The following is a 20,612-nucleotide window of genomic DNA, read 5'->3' as shown; positions in this document are numbered from 1 at the left end:
GCCCTTGGGCCATAGTTTGCCCACGGCTGCGCCTCTAACTAGGCAGCATCAAGTGCATCTGATAACAATTGCACCAGCCCAGTTAATAAAGTGACCTTCTCATATCCACTCCCTCAGTCAAAACCAATGACCACATTCCCGCTACTTCCCCTGACAGCACCCTGTGTCAGTGCACCATCAGGGCCTACCACAGCAGCAGGCTCAGGGCAGACACTGAAGCAATGTTTGCTGAATAAGCAACGAATGAATTCTCAAGTGACAATGCTCTTTTACAAGTTGTGTAGGTTGTCCCCCACCTCCACTGTCCCCCACCCCATCATTACACACACACACACACACACACACACACACACACACACACCAATCTTCCTTCCCTCTGCAGAGCTGAGTCCTTCTCCCTCCCAGGCCTCCCCTAACAGGAACACCACCTTCCACCTGAGCTACTTTAGCTCTTGGATTTCATCATCCAGGCTCCTCCCAGCACCGGAAAAAGGTTTCCCGCCACAGTCTGGAGGGCCCCCATCTGCGAAGCTACAGGTCTGTGGGCCTGTGTCCAGGAGGTCTGCAGCCTCTGGTCCAGCCCTCCAGAACTCAGTGAGAAGTGTCCCTTCCTGGCAGGACAGCTCCTTGGGCGATGGGCCTCTGCTCAGCTCCCAAGCGATGGTGGTGGCTGCAGTGAAGCCTAAAGCAGGAAGAACGCACAGTCCTGTGGGAACAGGGGCACCACCCTGACAAAGGCCGCTCACTGTGCCCTGAACTCCTGCAAAGTCCCTGAGGGCTCAGGCCCCCCATCCCCCGCTCAGAGACCTGTCTGCACAGCTCCGGGCACAGCCTCCTCTTGGCAATGCCCAGCTCGGGCCAGGGCGTCCACCATCTTCACGGGCCTCTTTGGAAGGCCTCGGGCAGTGGTAGGCTCATCCCTTACAGAACAGTCTAGCGGCTGTGCGCGCCCTAAACACACAATGACAGGGTCCCTGCGCGTGCCCCCACCTCACAAAGTGGATGGGTCCGCGGACATTATCCTATTATAGGCGGGGCCCAACTGCACCCCAAGATTCTAACTGCCCTCTTGTCTAACGTTCAGGTGCAAACATAGACCCTTATTTTATTATTGGCAGCTGCTTCGACATTCCTACTGGTGGACAAAGGTAGTGACAAACGGAGAAGAAAAGCAACAACATTAAAAGCTAAAGCGCGGACCTCCGAAGCAGGGCGCCGCATGTGAGGTCCTTCCCAGACTCTGGGCAGGGCCCTCAGGGCCGGGGCGTGGGGAACACGGTGACACAGTTCGGTGTTTTTTCATGTTTCTGCGGGGCTGTTGCTTAGTTGCGCGCACATCTAGTTCCAAGGAGAAGACTGGGAGGGGGCAGCGGGGCTGAAGAACTGGGAACCGGCCGGGTTGCAGCCCTGGGAGCTCCACTTCACAGCAGCGTCGCGGGAACCCATAACGAGGGGGAAGGGGGGGCGGGAATTGGGGGGATGGGGCTGGCCGCAGAGGAGCAGGAGGCGGGCGAGGGTAGAAAGTACTGGGAAGTCGAGGTCTTCCTAAGAACCACGGGCGGAGTGCGGGCGGGGCCGGGTAGCAGGACCTGAGCCCGCTTCTCCTCGGCTCCGATGGCGCCCTACCTGGGCGCAGGAACAGGGGGACCTTCCCTGGGGTTGGGAGGTGGGAGGAGGCGGCTTCTCAGAGCTGCGATGGGGTGGGGCCTTGAAGGTAATAGGTAGGAGTTGAGGTCTTGGTGTTGGCATAATAATGCAGTGATTCTTAATCTTTTGGGGAGTAGTGACTCCCTTAAAAATGTTATAAAAGTTATGAGCCATCGGAAAAACAAAACGAAACAAAAAAGCCATCTCACAGAAGACTTAAATCTCATTTTCTGAAAAAAAAAAAAGCTAAAGCGCACGCAGCGCGTCTCCCAAACACAAAGTGCGAGCCCTTCTTTTCCGTCCTCAACCCACCCCCACCCCCACCCCCACCCCCACCCCCACCCCCACCCCCACCGGCCCTGCGCCCACCCTGTCCCCTCAGGCACCCTGTACAGGAGTATGGGTAAACAGACGGGAGATGATGGAGAAGGCGACGGCCGCGTCGGTAAAAATGGAGAGGTTCGGGAAATGGTCCAGTGGGGGCGCCTCCTCCTCGGGCAGGGGACCTCTCAACCCAGGCACCGCTTCTCCTGGCTCCTCCTTCTGCCTCCGGCTGGTGGCAGATGTTGGCTCCCCGCAGGTTCCAACCCCAGGGCGCTCCAGGGCCCGCGTCTGGGAGGTCTCTGCGCAAAAACATTGTTTGTTTTCATGGCAACCGGACTCCGAGCAGAGGAGGGAGGGAGTGCGAGGTGCTTGCTGGGAGCCAGGGGGACAAAAGCAGAGCTTGACCTGAAAGAAAAAATGCAGAGGGCCAGCCAGGATCCCAGCTGTGCGCAGGGCTTCCCCAAGATTTTATTTCTCCTTTTAAAAGAAACAATTATTGCCCTAACCGGTTTGGCTCAGTGGATAGCGTCAGTCTGTGGACTGAAGGGTCCCAGGTTCAATTCCAGTCAAGGGCATGTACCTTGGTTGCGGGCACATCCCCCGTGGGGAGTGTGCAGGAGGCAGCTGATCGATGTTTCTCTCTCATTGATGTTTCTAACTCTCTATCCCTCTCCCTTCCTCTCTGTAAAAAAAATCAATAAAATACATTTTAAAAAATTTAAAAAATCATAATTCTCCCCTTTTAAAAAAAAAACAATTATTGTGGGGGTCTTTTTTTTTTAACTTAATACATGAAACAACTAATACATATGGAAAATGCAAGTGTGAAGCCACTAGAAGCAAAATCAGTGACAAAATAAAAGCTCCCACAGTCCCAAGACCCAGAGACATGGCCAAGGAGTTGCTGCTTTCCTTCCCTTCTTCCTTTTCCCATCTCCCTACATCTACATCTATATCTGTGTATCCTGAACTTTCTGTGCTCCCCACCTGAACCATCCTCCCACCCTCTTGGCATCCACCAGGCCTTTCTCTGGCTTCCATTGGTGCTGCCACAGACTGCTGGCACCACCATCTCCTGGCACCTCCGCTACACTCAGGCTTCCAAGGCTGGTTGGAATGTGGGGAGAACAGCACTAGGACTTATTTGGGTCCCAGTGGATTGGACGGGTGCGCTGGCAAGCCCTGCCAGTTGCTGCAGACCCAACTCCAACTATCATTAGGGAACTCCCCACCTCCTGCAACGGAAAGGCTCAGGGGGAACCAGGATCAGTGTACTGAAACAGTATCACCTGGGAGCTGTCTCTCATCTTACAGACCTGTCAGGGACTTCTTGCAAGGCCAGAGCCTACCACATAATGGTGAGTACTCGGGTAATACTTATTAAATAAATGATGCAACAAATGAATGGCTGTTGGTATTGATACTGTTGTAATAATTTGGTTATTCATTAACCAGAAAGTAGTAAAGGGAAAGCCAAATAATATAGGCATGCCATTAGTGCCAGAAAGCTGCCGTTAACATTCTCCAGGTCTGTTCACTGCAGGTCGATGGCAGAAGGGACTGGACAATAGACACATGCCCAGTGAGGTGGGGAGATGTGAGAAAGAGATTACCTGTCAGTCACACCTGGGAACTGGGTATTGGCCAGAAAGGGTATGGTCACTACAAGGGCGTGAAATCTCAGATACATAAACTCCTGAACAAAGAAGCTTTCTCTCTCCTGGCTCTCTTGTTGTTGGGGGATGTGGGACATGCTCCCCTGTATTTCTGGGCTGTGGGCCATGTGGACCCCACACACAATGGACTGATGGACGGGAATTAGCTGGATGCTGTGCCAGATACCACTCCACCATGGAACAAAAACTTTGGACGCTGGCTCTTCTTCTAGTTCTACTGAAGCCCCAGCTGCACATTTCCCAGGACTGGTTTAGGGGAAATGGGACTTCGCAAACCGAGGGATAGAACTGTACACACAAAAAAATCACTCATTCTTTCATGCAAGTCCTAGAAAACTCTTTTTCTCAAGATGTCTTAAGAACCCCACTTCCATTAGCAATGAAGAAATTCCACCCGTGCAATTCTCTGATAACAGTATCAGCAAGCTCACATTCTCACCGCTTAGCAACTCCAGCTCTAACAGCTTCTAGTTGGCAAAGAGATACAAAATGTGTAACCCTTGCCCAGCTGGTGTGGCTTAGTGGTTGAGCATCGACCCTTAAACCAATAGATCCCCAGTTCAGTTCTGGTCAGGGCACGTGCCCAGAGGGCGTGTAGGAGGCAGCCCATCAATGTCTCTCATTGATGTTTCTATCTTTCTATCCCTCTCGTTTCCACCCAACAGAAGTAAAAACATATGTCCACACTGAGACTTGTTCATGAAAGTCCATAGCAGGATTATTCGCAATAGCCCCAAATTTAAGACAATTTAAATGTTCATCAAATGGTGAATGGAAAAACAAAATGTGATTTATCTATATGGACGGGGAGGGGTGGGTGGGAGGGAGGAAAAGGAATGTCTGGCCCTTATACCACCTTCAAAATCATTTGATCTGGCCCTGCCAAGTCATTAGGGGTGAGTTAATGAAATGTTTGACCAAATATAGCAGGCTAATAATTTTATATGGCCTACAAATGATGTTACACATATCAAAATTGCAGGAAGCCACCCATTGTCTTTACTATCAGAGAAGTACAAACAAGGATCCCGGAACGCTGGTGAACCTTAAACCCATGGCAAGGTTCACCCACTGCACCGACTGTCTAGTCCAGACAGTGGGGGCTCAAGCTACTTCCTAAGCAAATAGTCTCAGAGTAAATCTTTCTAATATTTACTAACCTTTAAAATAGTCTGTCTGCTACCGCAATTACCTAAGGGCTAGATGTGTATCCAATATTGAATAAAAGGCTGACGAGACCTGGGCACCAGTAGAAGTCCTTTCTCTTGCATTGGGCTTGCCCGCCTGGCCCCCAATATTTCCAAATTATTATTTCTTGTCTCGTCTCTTTCATTGCGTACAGCCCCTCCTCCAGATCCTGAACCTTGAACCACGTGGGACATGGGGAACATTCACAAAAATGGCCTTTGGCAGAAAAAAGGTACCCCACCCCTGCTCTAGAGGAACAGTCTTGCTGACCGGCTATTTCAAGCCAGTACTCGCCTATGTGGCTGGCTACTTTTCTGCACTTGAATATTAAATGAAAGCATCTGAATAAACTTAAATGTACTTTATCTTGTCATAGCTTATATTTTTATCACCAGCAGACCAATGATTTATGTAATGAAGCCTCCATAAAAACCCAAAAGGAAAGTTTGGAAAGCTTCTAGGTTGGGTAACCAGAACCCCACCATGCACACCCAAACTCCATGGGGATAAACGCTCCTATGAAACCTCACCCTGTGTATCTTTCACCTGGCCACTGGATCATATATCCTTTGTAATAAAGTGATAATCTAGTGAATAAAGGTTTCCTGAGTTTGTGAGCCATTCTAGCGAGGTAATTAAATCCAAGGAGGGGGTCACTGGAACCTCTGAGTTATAGCCAGTCAGCCAGCACAGGTAACAATCTAGGCTTGTCATTGGCATTTGAAGGGCAGTCTTTGTAGGGCTGAGCCCTTCACCTGTGTAATCTGATGCTATCTCTGGGTAGACAGTGTCAGATTGAGTTGAATTATAGAATATCCAGATGGCGCCCTATACAATTGCTTGGTGGTGTGGGGAAAACCCTCATCAGAATTGAGTGCAGAACCTCTTGCATAGTATTTCCTTATAATTCTTTTTTATTTCTTTAAGATTGGTAGTAATGGCCACTCTCTTTCCATTAATACCATGCCAAACTGTCTCCCGAACTGGCCCTGTCACTGCAGCAACTGTATGGGAAAAGTCTATTTGGGAGTGTATAGTTGGGAACAGGCATATTTTAAGGGAGAATAAACAGATAAATACAAGGGAAAGCTTGGGAGCAGGCATTTAGGGAAACTGAAGGTTTGATATTACAAAATCATAGGATCCAATGTAGAAGGAAGCAGGAAATTGGTTGAGACTGATGCTGGATGGGAGATGCGGCAATGAAGCAGAGTGGGTAACCAAGTGTTTATTATCCTGACTATTGGGGCCAATCAGGTCTCAGCCGTCGGTTCCTTAATAACACTCTACATCCTTATGAGTTTCTTAATATTCTAATTTCACTAAGTACATTAGTTTTCAGTTGCTATCATAACAAACTTAGTGACTTAAAACAACAGAAATGCATTCTCAGTTGTGGAGGCCAGAAACCCAAAGCAAGCGTTAGCAGGGCCTCACTCTCTGCAGGCTCTGGGAGAGCATTTCTTTTATCTCTTCCAGCTTATGGTGGCTGTTGGCATTCCTGGACTTGTGGCTGGATCTGCCTTTGTCACAATGCTTCCACCTCTGTCTCAAATCCCTCACTGCCTTTCTCTTATAAAAGATACTTATCATTGGATTTAGCCACCCCACCTCCCCAGATAATTGAGGATGATCATCTCGGGATATTTAACTTAATTATACCTGCAAAGATCATTTTTCCAAATAAGGACAGTCACAGGTTCCAGGAATCACAACATACATGGACAAACCATTTGGGGAAATCACCATTCAAGCCAGTCAATACTAGGAGATTTTAAATAGCTACAAATGCGGGGGAAAATGTTTTTTCATTTGGGTAAAAAGTAATATTGAAGAAGGAAACATAGCATGACATTACATACAGTAGAAAATCGACAATCAAAGTCTTTAAAAACATCTGTATTTCATGTATAGGATTGGGAAAGGAACTCTTTGATAATAAACATATTCCAAGTAAACACAGACTTTGTAAATCTATAAATATTTAATTGCAAATATTAATACCCTATGTTACTCTTCTACATAAAGGAGAAACTCCAAATCCTGTTCTTTAGGAAGACACAAGCAATACCTTGAGAGTAATGCCAAATCTTCCCTTTTTGGGGGGAGACCTAACATGTTACATGGATTAATTACAAAAGGATATATCAGGGAAAAACCAACATGGCGGCATAGGTAAACACCGGAGTTTGCTGCCCCGAACAACCACTTCAAAAATACAACTAAAAGACGGAACGGACATCATCCAGAACCACAGGAAGGCTGGCTGAGTGGAAGTTCTACAACTAGGAGGAAAGAGTAAAACATACCCAGACTCAGAGGAGGCGCAGTGTTGAAGTAAAATACTAAGGTGCAGAGTGCATGCAGAGCGGGCTGGCGGCTGAGGGCGTGGTTGTTTTTTTCAATCGGGTGGGAGTCTCAGACTCTGAGCTCCAGCTCCGGGCGAGTCTCTAGGGACCCAGACTCATATGGGAGAAGAGGGACTGTCTGGCATCGCTTAGAAACCTAGGGCAGTTTTCTCTCCGTGGGGCTTGCAGCGATTACTGGGACACTGAGAAGCAGAGCCTCTGAGGGCAAGACTGAGAGCAGCCATAATTTCTAAACCCGCCCTGTTGATCCCGTGGGACCCGCCCCACCCAAGCCCTGCAGGGAGACTTTTGCTGGATAGCCTCAGGCAAAGGCTAGATTAGCACCTCCCTAGAGATCCAGGAGCCAGGAAGCCCAGAGGTCAGAGTGGGACCATCTAGTTTGCAGCTCTGTGGAACCATAAAAGACACACTCAGGGGGAAGGCTCAGTGAGCACCAAAGCCCCATTGAAGCAAGTCTAGCCCCAGAGGGGTGTCTCCAGCACAGAAGTTCTCCCACTGCAGACACAGCTGATTCTCATAACCAATTGGCCTGGAGGTCAATTCCTCACAGTGATAACTACAACAATCAAGGCTTAATTACAACAAGACTGTGCACAAAGCCCACAAGGGGGTGCACCAAGAGTGTCTACCTCAGGTAATTGGGACACTTAGCACAGAAAGGAACTCTATCGACACAGCGAAGCATAAAAAATGACGAGACAAAGAAACAGGACACAAACGACAGAATTGGAGTAAAGCAAACTGCTGGATATAGAGTTCAAAACCACACTTTTAAGGTCTTTAAAGAACTGTCTAGAAGCCGCCGATAAACTTAATAAGGCCCTCAAAAAGACTGGTGAGACCACCAATAAATGTAGTGATATCTTCAAGAAGACTGGTGAGACCACCGATAAATGTAGTGAGATCCTCAAGAAGTCTAATGAGACCCTCGATGTTGTGATAAAGGACCAACTAGAAATTAAGCATACACTGACTGAAATAAAGAACATTATACAGACTCCCAACAACAGACCAGAGGATCGCAAGAATCAAGTCAAAGATTTGAAATACGAAGAAACAAAAAACACCCAACCGGAGAAGCAAAATGAAAAAAGAATCCAAACATACGAAGATAGTGTAAGGAGCCTCTGGGACAGCTTCAAGTGTACCAACATCCAAATTATAGGGGTGCCAGAAGAAGAGAGAGAGCAAGATATTGAAAACCTATTTGAAGAAATAATGACAGAAAACTTCCCCTACCTGGTGAAAGAAATAGACTTACAGGTCCAGGAAGCACAGAGAACCCCAAACAAAAGGAATCCAAAGAGGACCACACCAAGACACATCATAATTAAAATGCCAAGAGCAAAAGACAAAGAGAGAATCTTAAAAGCAGCAAGAGAAAAAATGTCAGTTACCTACAAGGGAGTACCCATACAACTGTCAGCTGATTTCTCAAAAGAAACTTTGCAGGCCAGAAGGGAGTGAGAGAAATATTCAAAGTGATGAATAGCAAGAACCTACAACCAAGATTATTTTACCCATCAAAACTATCATTCAGAAGTGAAGGCCAGATAAAGAGCATCACAGATAAGAAAAAGCTAAAGGAGTTCATCACCACCAAACCAGTATTACATGAAATGCTGAAAGGTATCCTTTAAGAAGAGGAAGAAGAAGAAAAAGGTAAAGATACAAATTATGAACAACAAATACACATCTATTAACAAGTGAATCTAAAAATCAAGGGAATAAATAATCTGATGAACAGTATGAACTGGCGACTGTAATAGAATCAGGGACATAGAAAGGGAATGGACTATTCTTGGTAGGAGAGGAAAGGAGGGTGGGGTGAGGGAAGAGATTGGACAATAATCGTGCACCTATGGATGAGGGCAGTGGGTGGAGAGTGAGGGTGGAGGGTGGGGTGGGAACTGGGTGGAGGGGAGTTATGGTGGGACAAAAGAGTAACTAATGTAATAATGTGAACAATAAAGATTTAATTTTTAAAAAAAGGATATATCAGACTCCATTGAATTTAAGCAAAAGACACAGCTAAAATTTCCCACTGAGGGTAATAAATATTTGATACTTATGAGTGTAAATACATAATTTAATTAAATATTAGACACAAGAAAAATTCCAAAACAAAGTAGTTACAGGAACAGCTGAGCAATTAACATCCAGCTGATAAATCACAAGTCCCTCTCCTCCCTAACCAAGGACCCTTAGGAGCTGATGGTTTACATGTCTCCTTCCCAACCAGAGAGCAGGGAGCTTAAATAACCCCAGTCAGAGAGATAGATAACAGAAACCCAGTTAGTGCCATTAGTGCCAGCCAAACCCAAATGAATAAAGTCAGGGGAATCAATAGAAAGAAAAAAAAGAAAACCAACTAGAGCCTAACAAATCCAAGATAGAGGTGAATTAGACCAGAGATTAATGCATCAGTATATTGAAGGACACACTTGGAAAGCTGATGAATATTCTGAGTGAGGCCTCCCTTGAAATTCCCTGCAAAAGACAGAAATAGCTTCCCACAGGGCCTAGTGCATGCTCTGGGCCCCACCCCTTTCCTCATGCACATAAGTTTACTTTCTTTCTCCTAAGCTGTGGGAACCCTTCTCTTAATAACTTTTCAGTGAGCACAAAGCAGACCCACCTAGGCTTAATTCTGTTACTATGACTTCCTTTCTGTTACTGTGGTCTGCCTAGACTCACTTCTGGTACTGTGTTCTTGCTGCTTCTATCCTAAGCCCTTCCTTTGTTTCACCATCCCACGCTTTAATAAATGTACTCTCAAAATCACCTACACCCATGTCTTCAATTCTTTCCTGCACAAAGTCAAGAACCCATGCATTCCAAGCCATGCCAGACAGACCCATTTCAGCCCCATCCCAGTCCCTTTCAGATGACAGAAACAGTGGCTGACCTTTGGGGGCCCCAAATGGCCCTCAATTATTGCTGAGAGAATGGGGGTATTTTCAGTAGCCCCAGGTATGTTCAAAGAGCAAGAGAACATAGGCATCCATGAAGCTGAACCCAGACAGGTGCAAATACTGAAGTTATAGTCTGCTAGTGCGGCCACCCACCCCTGTCCGAATCTTTGAGTATTGCATGTATAAATTATTTAACCCTAATGACAAGTCAGTATTAGACAGGATTCTCCAGAGAAACAGAACCAATAGGATGTGTGTATACATAAAGAGAGATTTAGTCTAAGGCAGTGGTCGGCAAACTGCGGCTCACGAGCCACATGTGGCTCTTAGGCCCCTTGAGAGTGGCTCTTCCACAAAATACCACATGCGGGCGCGCATGTACAGTGCGATTGAAACTATGTGGCCCATGCGCAGAAGTCAGTATTTTGCAGAAGAGCCACACTCAAGGGGCCCAAAGAGCCGCATGTGGCTCTCGAGCCGCAGTGTGCCGATCACTGGTCTAAGGAATTGGCTCACACAATTATGAAGGCTGGCAGGTCCAAAATCTGCAGGGTGGGCTGGCAGACTGGAGACCCAGGGAAGAGCCGATGCAGCTGTTTGCTGGCAGAGTTCTCTCTAGCTCAGGGGACATCACTTTTGCTCTATTCAGGCCTTCAGTTGATTACACTGGGCTGACCACACTGTGGAGGGCAATCTGCTCTACTAATTCCAATGTTACTAATTCCAGTGTTACTAATTCCTGTTCATCTCACCTAAAAACCCCTCATAGAAACATCCAGAATAATGTGAGACCCAATATCTGGGCACTGTGGCCCAGTCAAGTTGACATAGAATTAAGCATTACAAACCCTATGATAACAGGTACCACTATTAAAAGGGGGCAGAAATAGAATGTTGGGGAACCAGCTAGTATTGTAAGAAATATTAATCATGCTCTGTTAACTGTGATTGTTTTATTCTGATTAAAGAAGGCACATTCTAACCTGGCTGGCAGCTCTACTCAGGACCTGGGAGCTCACCTGGAAGTGCAGCCCACCCTCCCCATTTGGAGCTGCTGATTATCATGGAAAGATTAACAACTTTGTTGCAGAAACCAGAATCGCCAGCCCTTTGAAGACCTAAAGCTGTGCATATCACTAAGCCCTTCAAAGATCCCAGACCTTTTGCATACCTGCTAACTGCCCACCTGCCTACCCTTTCATTATTTCCCCATGTAACCCCAGCCCTTGCATATCACCAAGCCCTTTGAAAACCCCCAGCCCTTTTTCTCTGTATCTGTAAACTGCCCATTTGCCCTTTTGCCTACTTACCTTTGAACTTCTACCTATATACGCAGTCAGTTTATGGGGGTTGGGGGAGGCTGCAGAACAGAGTTTTTGTGGATGACCTGCTGCTCTCCCATACTGACGGCAATATTGGAATAAACGCTCATATATGATTCAACCCTGTCTCTGCTTAACTGGATTGAGTAGTGACAGGCAGCATGGACCCATTGTTTGTCTGGTTACACTATCATCCTCATTTTACAAAACAACAGAGGCAACCCTGGCCAGTGTCTGTAAGTGGTTAGAGTGTCAGCCTGCGCAATGGAGCATCACGGGTTCAAACCCCAGCCCCAGTTGGGGCACGTGCAGGAGGCAACCAATTGGTGTGCCTCTCTCACATCAATATTTCTCTCTCTGTGTCTCTTCCCCTCCCTTACACTCTCTCTAAAAAACAATGGAAAAAAAATCCTCCAGTGAGGATTAACAAAAAATTAATTAACTTAATTTAATAAAGGAGTTCCTGAAATCATATTTCAACCAATAGGACTGAGACTTTGCCGATCCAATCATAACTGTGCAGCTATATCCTCATTAGCATCTTTAATAACCGGAGTGGCTCTATTTCAACAAATCAGAGCAGTGCATTTTGGACAACCTGTGAACGTTTAGTTTTCTATTTTCTTTTTTTTAATATATTTTTATTGATTTCAGAGAGAAAGGGAGAGGGAGAGAGAGATAGAAACATCAATGATGAGAGAAAAATCATTGATCTGCTGCCTCCTGCACGCCCCCTACTCGAGCCTGCAACCCAGGCATGTGCCCTTGACCAGAACTGAACCTGGGACCCTTATTCTGCAGGTCAACGCTCTTTTCATTGATTAAAACTGTCTAGGGCTAGAGAGTCTTCAATTTTCATCAGAACAGACAAATCAGGGAGCAGGGTCCAGAATTCTCTATATAGTCAGCCCCCAATGGAGCTCACATTCCTCTTCTCCTAAGACTGCATTTCCAGCTAGAGACGAAACACCAGAGACAATTCACTGGACAGGAGTAAAGCTGTCCTGTTTCTGCAGACCAGGGTGAACCAGAGCTGAGCAGAATTGGCTAGCTCAAAAGAGGTCAACCTATAAGACCCAGCCAAGTGGCAACCCCTGGCTGAGGTACAACATTGGGCTGAGCCGGCTTATGCCCAGTGCCACTTCACAGATATGCTGTCCACAGCCATGCTGTTTTATAATTGAGCTGTAACAACATTGAGCTATTCCACAGCCATTTGGTTCCCAGTCACAAGGTATCACAATTGAGATGTTTGTATTAAATAAAGTCTCCCCCTTCATCACACCCCAAATGGAAGATTTCTATTGGTGTTGAATTGGAACCAATGACCCTAACTGCTTCTGACTCAGCACTGCCACCATTGCTTTGTCCAGAAGGATGTCCGGAAGGTCTCCCGGAAGGTCTCCCTGTCTAATTAGCGTATTACTCTTGTATTAATATAGATTTTATAACCTTTAGAATCATAAGCTTCTCCATTGGCAAACACTCTCACTCTCAAGTCACACATCTCCAACAAAGCACAGGACATTTATCAACAGTTTCAAAACCACTCTATAGACACTCTGCAATAGAACGCCAAAGGCAGGTGAATGTAAGACTTTTGTACCAAACATTTTAGTAATTCATGTTATATCAAAGTATGTAGATATTCAATAACTTTAGTCAGAATTAAAAAGGAATATCTAACAATATAATTTAAGAAGGAATATCTGAAGTAAGTTAAATTGATTTGCTCAGATTGAGCTAAGGTTTTTTCCCATTTTGATAAGATTTACTTCCCAGAGATTTGTATTTTAAAAGATGGCCCAGACAAGAGTTCTTGAAGAAGATCAGGTACTTGCATTTCAAAGGTGTAGAGAAAGAAAATCAATCTTCTCCTAGAAGGACTTTGGTTTCATAAAGTCAATTATCTGTATGTTGTTTAAGACGAATAGGGGAGATATTAGAAGGTAAAAGGATTTGGTGGGCTTTGACCTTCTGGATTCACACCTCTGGCCCTGTAAAGACTTCATTTGTAGCCCTGGGCAGTTTTGCTCAGGGAGCAAGAGCAGTAGGGGCATGTGAGGGAGGCAACCAATTGATGTGTCTCTCTCATGTTGTTGTTTCTCTCTCCCTCCTCTCTCTCTTCTACTCTCTCTAGAAATCAATGGAAAAAATATCCTCTGTTGAGGATATTTTAAAAATACTTCATTTGTAAAACAAAGACAATAATTTTCAATACTTCAATAGTGGGATGCCACTCAAATGTTGTTGGTTCAGGATGGACAAATCCATTCACCCATTTTTTTAAAATTTATTGATTTGAGAGAGAGACATCGATGATTTGTTGTTCCCCTTATTTATGTATTCATTCGTTGATTCTTGTATATGCCCTGACTAGAGATTGAACCCACAACTTTGGTGTATTGGGATGATGTTCTACCCAACTGGGCTATCTGGCCACCCACTTTTGAATTTTTTTTTTCCCATCTGGGTACATTTTTTAAAATACATACCACCCTTTTGGGGGAAAAAAAGATATGTGGGTGTCACTGATTTCAAGAAAATATCACCCTATCAGGTGAATCAAGCAGATTTAATTAGTAAAAATACATATTGTTCCATAACATTCCCTACTTGGATAGGAAACTGGTTCTGATTAAAAAACAGACACTGGCGGAAACCAGTTGGGCTCAGTGGATAGAGTGTCGGCCTGCGGACTGAAGGGTCCCAGGTTCGATTCCGGTCAAGGGCATGTACCTGGGTTGCGGGCACATCCCCAGTGGGAGATGTGCAGGAGGCAGCTGATCGATGTTTCTCTCTCATCGATGTTTCTAACTCTCTATCTTTCTCCCTTCCTCTCTGTAAAAAATCAATAAAATATATTTTTAAAAAAAACCAGACACTGATTAGATAGCCCTACCATTATGTAGAAGCTTTATTCTGAAGAAGGAGGCAACTTAGTTAGCTGTGGTTTGGAACGGATAAGTAGCCCCATTATCTATGAGGGTCTTAGTGGCTTCCCTTTTAATGATAATTCCGTATTATCAGTGAAGAGAAGGGGAAATGCCCTCAGAGCAACTCTATGTAACTTTCGTTTCTTTTCTCTTTCTAAATTCTATTTCCATTTCCCATAATCTTTCTTATGGTGACTTGGCTTTCTTTAATAAAGACAGACTTCTCTATAGTAGTTTTCCAGCAGACTGTATTTGGTAATTCTATTGCTTTGCTCCCAGAAACCAGTAGGTATATTAATTGGAATAGATCATAATGGCCAGAACCATATTCTCTAACAGTTAAATTCCTTTGCAAAACCCATCAAAGTCCCAGAGAAAGTCAGGGAAATCTTTATGAGGGCAGATTCCTTAATTGTGTTCTCCTCCAACTGTGGTAGGATAGTAAGAGGCTAGGGAAATTCCTCCACAAGTGGAATAAGGGAAAATAGGACAAAACAATTAAACAAGGCCAAACGATTTGAGCTTCACACCCAGCTAATGAATCATAAGATTTTATCTTCTCTAAACAAGTATCTTCTCTAACTCAGGAGGAAATGGTTTATACACTCCAGACCTTCTCAGGATAGAACAGCCTTAGTCCTGGTCCCTCTTCAATGATGTTCTTGATGACATCCTTTAAAAATTAAACAAACCAGAAAGAAACTCTGACTCCTGTCTTTGATTGCTGGCGCCATTTGGGGGCTCAGCCCATCTGGTATCCAGATGACCTAATCCTAAAGGCCAGGCGTCAAGACCAGAACCAGCTGGCCCCGCCCCCCAGGGAGCGGTTAGGGGCACCCCTAGGCAATGTGATAGGGTGGGAGTGTGATGGGGGAAAGTCCAAGAAATGGAGGGGAAGGTCTTACGGGTCTGCGGGGTTGGGGTGGTCGGCCCGAGTAGGTTGGGAGTGTGCTGGGGAAGGCAGAGGAAGATCTGATTGGAAAACGGCTCAGCACAGTACCTTTCTCCTTGCGAACCAGGACGGCGCCAGCTGTGGCCGAATGGGCGGTTGTTTCATGAGTTCACTTGGGACCGGCATGCTCATGGCAGCGGCAGTGCTCCCGAAACTTCACTGATTCCAAATAGTGAACAGCTATCAACCTCAAAGAACAGAAAAATCCTTTCCACCTGGAGGCTCTGGACGCCGCAAAGCAGCCGAAGGAAACACCATTTGAGGAGCTAGAGAAACCGGAAGTATGCGACCAGAGGATTGTGGGATTGCGGAGGCCTCCTGTGTGCTTGCGGCAGAACGTGAGCCTGTACATAGTCAGCCTTATAGTCCTCAGTCTTACAATATGTGGACGTGACTTCTGGCGGAAAATTATTTGTTTGTTACCTTGGTTACGACCAGCTCTATGGGAAGTACACACGCACCTCGCAGGAACTGCAGATGAAGGGCACAGCAATCAAAGCCTTCAATAAAACCATCAAGATCTTGGAAGAGCAGGGCCAGACTCAAGAGAAGTGCAGCCAGGACTATCTGGAGCACTTCTGGTGTGAGGGCAATGAAAACGAGATGCAGAGGACCCTGCTGAACTCAGAACAGCTCAAGTCTCTTATCACCATGGTCTACAAGAGCCGCACGAAGCTGGAACAGGAGATGCGGATAACAGGCCTCGGACAAACGGGAGATCAATAAGCGCATGAACAGCCTGAAGCCAGACCTCATGCAGCAGCGCAAGATTCGAGACCAGTACCTGGTATGGCTCCCCCAGAAAGGCGCCCGGCAGAAGAAAATCATCCAGCGGTTGGGAATCAAAATGAGACTGAAGACCAGTATGCACTGGTGGAGGATGAGGGCGACTTCCACACCATGAGGAACGAACCTGGTGTGTGGGCAAGATCAACCGCACGCAGGCTGAGGAAATGCTGAAGGGCAGGCGGGATGGTACCTTCCTCATCCATGAGAGCAGCCAGCGGGGCTGCTATGCCTGCTCTGTGGTGGTGGACGGTGATACCAAGCCCTGTGTCATCTACCGCACGGCCACTGGCTTGGGTTTTGCGGAGCCCTACACTACAACCTGGACAAGTCTCTGAAGGAGCTGGTGCTGTATTACCAGCACACCTCCTTCGTGCAACACAATGATGCACTTACGGTCACATTGGCACATCCGGAGCAAGTCCCAGCTCCCTCCCTAACCCCGCCCCCCACAGCCCGCTGACTCATACAGAGCAGGACTCCATCTTTCTGTCTTTTTTTGTGACTCTTTCTTTCTTTGCCTCAATCTCTCTCTCTCTTGCTTTCTCTGAGTCTCGCTCTTCCTGTCACTCTTTCTATCCCCATCTCTGTCCTCTCTATCTCTCTTAGTCTCTGTAACTCTAAATCTCTGTTAGAGGAGCATACCTCTTCCAGCCCACGCCCCCTTTCCCCATGGGCACTGCCCTCCCCTGGCTCTGGCTGCCCCCACCAGTTCCTACAGTTCCCCCAAGCTCCCCCTGCCTGTACCTGCCATGTTTACAAAGGCCCCTGGGGTGCTCAGCCTCAGCCTGGTGCACTGATTTTTTAGCCATAGACCTGCGGTCAGGGCAGGAAGAAGGCAGTAAGGAACTCCCTGGGCCACTTCCAAGAACCTCAGCTGTGACATTTGAGGGCGGGGGCGGGACCGCCCCACAGACCCAACTTCCCCTCCAGAAGTGAAACCTGCACCAGTTATCCCCACATGGAGCTGCTGCCCAGCAGCCCTCCTTCCCCCCAAAGCAAAATTATTAAAAAATAACCTCAAGAGCTGGGCCCTCTCTGACCCCAGACTTCCTAGGAACCGAGGCTGCTGCAGGTACTGCTGGGCCAGCCGAGATGCACCGCTGCCCCCAGCATCTCCACTCGATGCAGTTTCAAGGCTTCTCCTTGATCATGTTGAGTTCTGATTTTGCTTCTTTGACTGTAAACCCATTTTCTCCTCTTTTGGGACAAGGACCCTGGTTTTCTATGCTCCCATGGACCCCCCTCCTGCCTGCCCAGCTAGGCTAGCAGATGGGTTTTGTATGGTATGTTGATACTTATGTGGATATAAAACATTAAACTCAAAAAAAAAAAAAAAAAGGAACATGGGATAGTGACGAATAAGAAACTTTGGAGACAGTAAAGGGCAATTTGTCCAGACTGTTGAGAGCTAAGAATTAGAGTTTAATTGGGATAGAAATCCAGCTAACAGACCTGATCCCTGAAATCTGAGCACTCTACTTTTAGGTTTTCCAGTTCAAGGTTTTGGAGACTGCCTATTAAAACTTTCCTGGTTGGAAAGTGTTTGTATAGAAGCCCATAAGTATTAAGTATTTGCTGTGTTTACCATGCTTAGCTCTCTGTGAGGAATATGGAATAATGTTAAACATCTCATGTTCTCAAGAAGCTTGACTTTTAAAATAAAAAATACAGAAGAAATACAAATATTAAAAATAAAAAAAAAAAGAAGCTTGAGTTTTAGGGGCAAAATCAGGCAGCCAGGTGAGCAGTTAGGGGTGATCAGGCAGGCAGGCAGAGCACTTAGGAGCCAACAGACCCGGATTGGGAGAGGGATAGCCTGATCTGTGGGATCAGGCCTAATCTGGCAGTCCGTCATCCCCCAAAAGGACCCGGATTGCGAGAGGGTACAGGCTGGACTGAGGGACACACCCTCCTGTGCACAAGTTTCGTGCACCGGGCCTCTAGTAAATTTATAATCCCTTACCACTTTGGCCTCATGCGTCTCTCCTTTGGTGACCCTAACAATTAGTGCTGAAACCCGAGGGAGTTCCCCAGAAATGGGGAGCCATCGTCCCGACTTTGGTCACCCTGAGTTTGCTACTCACAGAGCCTTAGGCAGTGGCAGATCAACCTGGGATTACCTCTGAATCCTACTCAGGTGACTCGATTGCCAGCCTCGATTAGGCCTCCCTCCCTTATGGACCCTCCCAAACCAGCCAAGGAGGACACACAATCAGGAATCTCTCCTCCATTGCTGACCCTCCATCCCACACCGGCCAATCTTCTCTAGGTCAGACCTCAGCCAGTCCAGCAAGGTTGCTGCCATCTGGATCCGGTTTGGAGCTCCCAGACCTCCTGGGACTGGCCACGGAAGACTGAAGCTGCCCATTCTCTGACAAGGCCCCACAGACTTACATCACCAGAACAAAGCCTCAGTTAATAATTGGGGTGGCAGATAACATTTAGGCCTCAGTTGTCTTCCAGCTCCAGGCCCAGAAAAGCAGCAAAACCAAACAAGTGACTCTGAGGCAGCCTCAGGAACAGCTTTTACCAAATCACTCAACAGTACCGCTTTTGAGCCTTCACCAACCAGTCTCCCAGGGAAATCATACTGCCACAACCCCTCGCTCCAACCAGGAGGTATCTATACAATGTTCCAGCTGACTACAATCAAAATCCAACCCCTGTGATCTCGACGACCCCTCTCAGCAGGGAATAACTTTGGAAGATATGGCCTTCGTCCCTGTTCCATAAAATAAAAAGGCTGGAATGTTAAATATGATCAAATATATGAATCAAGAACCAAGATGGCGGCATAGGTTAACGCCGGAGTTTGCTGCTTTGAACAACTACTTCAAAAGTGAAACTAAAAGACAGAACGGACATCACCAAGAACCACAGGAACGCTGGCTGAGTGGAAGTCCTACAACTAGGAGGAAAGAGAAACGCATACGGACACTCAGAGGAGGCGCAGTACTGAAGTCAAATTCTGAGGTTCGGAGTGCGCGGAGCGGGCTGGCGGAGGAGGGTGCGGTTGGCGTTTTCAATCGGGAGGGAGTCGCAGACTCTGAGCTCCAGATCCGGGCGAGTCTTTAGGGACCCTGACTCAAACGGGAGAAGCGGGACTGTCTGGCTTCGGTCAGAGCGAGTGCAGCTTTCTCTCTGAGCTTTGCAGCGGGTGCTGGGACTCAGAGAGGCAGAGCCCCTGGGGACAGGACTGAGAGCCGCCATAACTGCTCTCTCCGGCCCACCCTGTTGATCCTGTGCGACCCGCCCCGCCCAAGCCCTGCACAGAGGCATTTGCCGGATAGCCTCAGGCAAAGGCTAGATTAGCACCTCCCTAGAGGACAGAAGTTCTCTCACTGCTGACACAGCTGATTCTCACAGCCACTTGGCCTGGAGGTCAAACCCTCCCTGGTATTAGCTACAACAAGGTTTAACTATAAGACTGCGAACAAAGACCACTAGGGGGTGCACCAAGGAAGCATAACAAAATGCGGAGACAAAGAAACAGGACAAAATTGTCAATGGAAGATATAGAGTTCAGAACCACACTTTTAAGGTCTCTCAAGAACTGTTTAGAAGCCGCCGATAAACTTAATGAGATCTACAAGAAAACTAATGAGACCCTCGATCTTATATTGGGGAACCAACTAGAAATTAAGCATACACTGACTGAAATAAAGAATATTATACAGACTCCCGACAGCAGACCAGAGGAGGGCAAGAATCAAGTCAATGATTTGAAATGCGAGGAAGCAAAAAACACCCAACCAGAAAAGCAAAATGAAAAAAGAATCCAAAAATGCGAGAATAGTGTAAGGAGCCTCTGGGACAGCTTCAAGCGTACCAACATCAGAATTATAGGGGTGCCAGAAGATGAGAGAGATCAAGATATTGGAAACCTATTTGAAGAAATAATGACAGAAAACTTACCCCACCTGGTGAAAGAAATGGACTTACAGGTCCAAGAAGCGCGGAGAACCCCAAACAAAAGGAATCCAAAGAGGACCACACCAAGACACATCATAATTAAAATGCCAAGAGCAAAAGACAAAGAGAGAATCTTAAAAACAGCAAGAGAAAGAAACTCAGTTACCTACAAGGGAATACCCATACGACTGTCAGCTGATTTCTCAACAGAAACTTTGCAGGCCAGAAGGGAGTGGCAAGAAATATTCAAAGTGATGAATACCAAGAACCTACAACCAAGATTACTTTATCCAGCAAAGCTATCATTCAGAATTGAAGGTCAGATAAAGAGCTTCACAGATAAGGAAAAGCTAAAGGAGTTCATCACCACCAAACCAGGATTATATGAAATGCTGAAAGGTATCCTTTAAGAAGAGGAAGAGGAAGAAAAAGGTAAAGATACAAATTATGAACAACAAATATGCATCTATCAACAAGTGAATCTAAGAATCAAGTGAATAAATAATCTGATGAACAGAATGAACTGGTGATTATAATAGAATCAGGGACATAGAAAGGGAATGGACTGACTATTCTTGGGGG

The 20,612-nt window shown here is 46.4% G+C and overlaps 1 pseudogene; it reads left to right on the top strand.

The window, feature by feature from the left end:
• Positions 1–1,479: 1,479 nt before the first annotated feature.
• Positions 1,480–16,578, top strand: LOC118671500 (annotated as a pseudogene).
• Positions 16,579–20,612: the final 4,034 nt, after the last annotated feature.

Source organism: Myotis myotis, unplaced genomic scaffold (assembly GCF_014108235.1).
Source record: "Myotis myotis isolate mMyoMyo1 unplaced genomic scaffold, mMyoMyo1.p scaffold_m19_p_17, whole genome shotgun sequence".
Taxonomy (NCBI): domain Eukaryota; kingdom Metazoa; phylum Chordata; class Mammalia; order Chiroptera; family Vespertilionidae; genus Myotis; species Myotis myotis.
Note: the sequence above shows the minus strand (reverse complement) of the source record. Positions and strands in the feature narration are given on the sequence as shown.